A 6,486-nucleotide genomic window follows, 5' to 3' on the forward strand; every position below is an offset into this window, starting at 1 on the left:
CCTCTGACACTTGGAGTCTGGGCTCTAAATCTGTGGTTGAGCCTTAACCCAGTCAAGGATATTTGATGAAAACTCAGCCCTACATTCAGGCTCCCTTGTTTTGCTCTCTTCCCCCAGATATAGTGAATTTATTCAGAGTAAGAATATAGATGAACATATAGGGTTTTCACAAGTGATTGGCAGCTCCGCAGTTTTCTTGGTTAGGATTCCTGGTCAGTGGGAGAGATGCTCTAAGTGAAACTGTCCATTCCTCCAGGCTCTCTCCCCTCTGGACACTCCCTTTCCTGGGTATTTGTTTAGACTATTGGAAAGGGATTTTCCTAGGCCACATTTACTTAGATCGGCATGAAAAGGGTTTCTTTAAATTGTTCATCATTTGATCTCAATCTTCCTCTAGGAGGTATTTCAAGTAGACATTTAAAAGCCAATTTTGTATTTTTTCAAGATTACAGCTATCAATAATTTTCATTTTTGTAAGCAAGGACATTTATACACAATTCTACGTGATAAGTTCTTCCTTAAATACATCATAAGAATTTGTTTTTCTCTCCAGGTGGTTTAGCACATTCCCCACTTGTTTCTCATATGGCCTGAGGTGCTGAAAGCTGAGGACCCAATCACTACTGGACATAAGGCTTGACTATATCCCACATAAATAGGGTATCTAGATTTTTGCTATAATATGTTGACACATTGTATTTATTTTTAAATGCCCCACTTAAATATGCATTATAATATAAGCCACCTGAGTTCCTTTTGCCAACTAAGAAAATAAACACACAGCATCATCATCATCATCATCATATTTATGAATATTCAGTATTTCCCTTTTGTTCTTCATGAAGGAGAATCTCAAAGTTTCCAAAGTCCACTGGGCATTGACTCTTCCCCTCAGACTAACTTTGGAACTGCATGAGGAGTGGCTGGATTTTTTCGTCACTTGGACAATATCCTATAAACAATTCTCAGCTGACCTACGAAGAGCTTCTTGGTTTATGGATGCCAGTTCCAAGGTGAGTGGACAACATCCTGTTTGGAACATCACCTCTCTGATCAAGAAAAGCAAAAACAGATCAGCTGAATGAGCTGAATTGCAGGCAGGCTTCCTAGCAGTGATGGGAGAATTGAACAATGATAAAGCCCTTATAGTTTGATTTTTACAAACTCATAGACAGTAGGCAACAGCCAGGCCATATGGTTAGGCAACGGGCAAGGGAAACCTGGTCTATTAAAGGAATGCCCATATGGAGCACAGTCCTACGGAAATCACTATGGGAATTTGAGGGGTGTGCAAAGTAGGACATCTTGATGCCCATCACAAGACCCCCTTCTGGGCTGGGAAGAGACTGGAATCAATGAGCGGATAACCTGTTATTCCCCTTGATGTGGCTACCTGGATCCATGACATAAGTGGACATTGAGGGGCTGCAGCAACGCAGAGACGGGCTGAGTCTAGACATATTCCACTTGCATCCTCTGAAGAAAAATACCAAAAAGAACTGTTCTGTCTGCCAACCAGAGACTAAGGAGGGCTATGTGGCAGATTGCCTGGTGGGAATGCCTTGAACGTAGCTGGCAAATCAGACTGATGCTGGTGGCCCACGGGGGCTACAAATGGGTCTCGGCAGGAATAGATGTTGACTCTGAATGGGCTTTGCTTACCCAGTGGTAGATACGAATGCTCAGAGTGCTATAAAAGAAGCAGAACAGAAGACAGTGCACCAATTTGCACTGCTGAGTCACATTTCTTCAGGCCAAAGAAAAACTTTACAGCCCATAAAGTCCAAAAATGGGCAGAGAGACATCCTCCTCAGAGGAATAGTGTGATAGAGAATTTGAACGCACAATTGGGACATTGGTTGTCTAAAATGGGGTGGTGGGGGATAAAGAGGCACAAAAGGCTGGCTTACACATCTTCACAAGTGTGTGCTCACACTCAACATGAGTGGGGCTAAACGAATGTCCCTACTAGAAAGTTTCCTCTCTTTTTCCTGGAAGATCTGGGGAGGAGGGTTGGAGGAGAATGCTGGCATGACTGTACAATTCTTCCGAAATGGGGAGGAAGTTGGTATGACTATATCCACCTCAACTCTCTTTCTTCCTGCCTGATGCAGTGGTCTCAGGTCAGGGATGCCCACAAGAAACAGGAACAGGAACAGAAACAGGAATGATTCCTAAGCAAGAAACTGTAACTGTATTTTTAACCCCTATGTCAGAATTCCTAAGGACCCGAAGGGGCAGAGGGTGCCTTCACTCCATCTGGCAAAATCGGGGCTGACAGTGAATGCAGCTATATTGCCTAGTGGTCAGTTAGCCCACTAGCTCTGTACCCATGTGACCCTCTCCTCTATGAATGGGAGCGCACTGAGGAGGGACTGCTACACTAATATCGCTGCCTGCGTCTAGACCAGCACCGCAGCCAAACCTAATGTCCCTTCCAAAGGTGGAAAAGTTAGGTATAAATGGAGAGAAGGAAAAATAGCAGCTGAAGGTAAAGCAATGAATAAAGGGGGTCTGTAATGAGAGAAACACAATATTACATTAACACCTAAAAGAGGCGTGAGCAACAGATGATAATGTCTCTTAGCTCAATTATCCAGATGTCTGAAAAGGTATAGCCATATATTGCTGAGACTATTTCTGCTTCTGGAACCTGGCAAGATCAAATGGAAGCCTGCAAACCTGAGTGACCTCACCCTGGGAGACATTCTCACACAAGAGGATGACGGACTGGACTAATTGTTCATGACTGAATGGGAACCAGTGATTTGCCAGCACCTTCTAACTGTTATGCTCCTTTTGCTATAAGGGATCTGTGGTCAAAGACCAGAGAGTAGCCTGTAGTATAATCAAAAAATATTTAGTGTTTGTCCCTGGTTCCTGGCATAGAGCTCTTAAAACCCTTGGAATCTCCTGAGTGATGAGTGATTTTCATATGCTAATGAGATGTCTGAGGAGTCCCAGATAGCTTCAGGATGGGGGCTGGTCACTAGAAAGACCCCAGTGATGAGGGCTGAGCACCAGCAGTGCTGTGGGGCTTCTTACAAAATACTCAGGCCTCTCCCCAGACCCACCATCTCAGAATATTAGGCACAAGACCAAGGAATCGCTTAATTAACAAGACCTACGGGTGAGGCTGATGCCCAGCTATGAGGGAATCCTGATCTACATTCCTTTCTTCCGGTGAGGAAGAGTGTCCCTGAGCTAATGTCTCTGCCAATCTGCCAATCTTCCTCTATTTTACATGTGGGAAACTACCACAGCATGGGTTGATGAGTGCTATGTATGTCCAGGTCCAGGATCCAAAGCCACGAATGCTGGGCTACTGAAGCAGACCATGCAAACTTAACCACTATGACACTGGGCCAGCCCCTCTGGTCCACATTCTTGCTACTAAATGAGTGATCTGAAGACCGCATCAGTACCAAACTTGTTATAAAAACAGACTTTCATGCTCTCTTCAAGATTTTCTGAATCTTAATGAGATGTCCAGGGGATTCCTGTGCATAGGAAGTCTGGGACTCTCTAGTCTCCATGCCTTCTAGACATGGAACCAGAAGTGTGTCTGCCCTGGGTATGTAGTCTGATCAGATCCTTCAGCACTGGGGTGTCCAGGATTCAGTCCTTGTTCCTTTCTCTTCAGTAGTCATCACTCCCTTGGTGATCTCATCTCTTTCAAGGCTTTAAATGTCATTTATATGATATCACCTCCCACATCTAGTTCTCCAGCCAGACATTTCTCCTAATCTCCAGACTTATCTGTCCAACTGCCAATCTGCTATCTCACTTGCATTTCTAATAGACACTTCAGCTCCAACATTTCTTAAAGTCAATGCCTGTAAATATGCTCCATCCATAATCTTCCCCATCTTGGCTCACAGCAACTCCATCTTTCTATTCCCACAGTCCAAAATGTGGGGTGTCCTCCTTGATTCTTGTCTTTCATTCCCAGATTAATCCATTAGGAAATGCTGCAAAGTCCATCTTCAGAATGTCTCCAGAATTCCAATCTCTTCCCACTATTTCCACCACTCACAGCAGTGGAAGCCGTGGCCTCCTCCAGCCTGGAACCCTGTCCTGCTTCCTGCTGCTTCCCTAGGGCCTCGCCCACCTTTTGCCTCCCAGTTCTGCTCTCAGCACAGCAGCCACAGTGATCCTTTAAAGGAGAAGTCATACCATGTCCTTCTCCTGCTCTAAACTGTCTTCTAACTCCCCAACTCACTCAGAGCAAAGGCCAAAACCCTTCTAACATCCTCCAGGCCTACCTGGTCTGGCCACACCTCTATCTCATCTTGATTACTCTCTGCTCCAGCCACACCAGTCACCTTGCCCTTCCCAGAAAAAAGAGACACACTCCTGCCCTAGTTCATTTGCACTGGAGGTTCCTCTGCCTGCAAAGAACTTCCCCAGACATCCTCGTGGATAATTCCTCATGTCCTCCACATCTTTCCTCAGAGGCACCTTCCCAGGGAGGCCTCCATCGACCACCCAAATTAAAACAGCCATCTTCCCTGGCCCCAACTGCACCCCCTGGATCGCCTTCCCCATCGCATTTTTCCGTAGCACTTACCACCTTCTAACATAAACACTGTCCTTATTCACTATGCTCATAGTACATAGCATGTCTCTTCCCACTACAACATATGCTCCACAAGGCCAGCAACGTTTCTGTTTTTACTTCAGTGATGTTACCCAGATACAAAAATAGTATATTACACAACCAGCACACAACCAGTATCAGTTGAATGACTGTTCAGAAAACAGCATCTCCCTTTTCTAGATACAGCATCTTTAACAATGTAACCTGAGGCCAAATGTTGTTTTGTGGCAGCTACAGCAAAATGTCCACTCATCCTGACATCACTGCCACCTGTACTTTTCTCACCAGTGCTGCTCTCCCCTCCCCCTCCCTCCATCTCTCCATCTCATAACAACCCTCCTCCACACCCCAGCACACAATTACAGTTCTCTCTTCAGAAAACAATGATCCTTCACTTGAGTCCTATTTTACAACCAAGTATGAACCTAGACTCTGCTTTATACATCATGAGTTCAGACTGGAGCCAGCACTGGGGGAACCAGCACTAAGGGCGGGGAGGGAGAGCAGGCCGCAGAGTAGAATTCCAACAAGAACTTGCCTAGGATGAGAAATGACAGGGTCGCGCCTCTCTAATTCCAGAATCTGGCTCCCTTGAGAAGGCTGGGGAAGGTGGAAATGGCACTCAAGCCCTAGAAGAAGGACAGAGCTGGACGAGTTTGAAAATTCATCTCTGGACAGCACAGATGCCTGTGTGCAGGGCCGGCGGGCCTTGTGGGAACAGTGACAGACCAAATGACTCCTGCTACTGTCAGAGGTGGGGGACACCCAGAGGAGAATGACCGGTACTTATACAGAAGACCAAGAACAGGCACAATCCGCTACAGAAACAAAGGAACAACAAATACACACCCAAATGGGGGCTGAGGGCCAGACCCAGGCCTGAGCCCAGGCTGACCCGGCTACATGAAGCGCCCCCTGCACGCCGTCCTGGAGACACAAGGCCCAGGTGATGTCCAAATCCCTGTGATCATAGGTCCTGGTGGGACAAGGTTCTCCTGAAAGGACAAGGACAAAGAAGCAGAGAAGATGTCCCAACCAAGGAGTCACCACATCAAAGGCCTCAATGCACTGAACATCGACTGGGCACAGGCCTCAGTCTTACGCTCAGCTCCTCATAGTCTTCTCCTGTCCCCACCTGCAACAGACTCAGCACAGCGAACAGGCAGATTCTGGAAGGTTCTCAGAGCCTCCATTTATTTCCCCTCTCAAATTTTAGGAATCTTCTCCTTTAATTAACCCATCAATCCCTCAAGGCAAGAATCTGAAAAAACAAGTTCATATGCAGATGTTTATTCTCAATAAGGAAGGAAGAAGCTGCAAGTCAGGGCAACATGAAGTTAAGACAGGGATGGAACCAGCCCCACCTCTGCTGGAACAGGAAAATCAATCAGGGGACAGAACACAGGGCAGTGTGGGAGGGGATCACGGGGGAGACTAGTCTCCCCACCCCCTCACATTATGCCAAGAGGAACACAGACACACTCAGATGCCCTTTGCAGAAAGAGAAGTCAGAGATTCCTGAAGTCATAATGGGGGCGGGACAGGAACAAATCTTGCATGACACTGTCCCCCATGAGACAGCTGTTTCACGCTATAGCAGAAAACAATTATGAATAATTTAAGGCACTCGCTATAATTAGTGACATTCTGAACAGCCCACCACATGCTCAGAATGTCCCAATCAAAGAGTATCCATAACCTAGTCCAGGCCCCTCCACCCCAACATCTCCCCACTTCAGGCCTCCAGAGTGTCACCTGCCTTGAGAGACACATCAGAGCCCTGGGCACTGTCACTGCCTGGAGTAGACCAAAACAGGACGTGGTCAGAGCCCACAGGATTTGAGACTAATAGAGGAACTATGTGGTACTATGGGGTGGGTGCACTC

Source organism: Equus caballus, chromosome 20 (genome assembly GCF_041296265.1).
Source record: "Equus caballus isolate H_3958 breed thoroughbred chromosome 20, TB-T2T, whole genome shotgun sequence".
Lineage (NCBI taxonomy): Eukaryota > Metazoa > Chordata > Mammalia > Perissodactyla > Equidae > Equus > Equus caballus.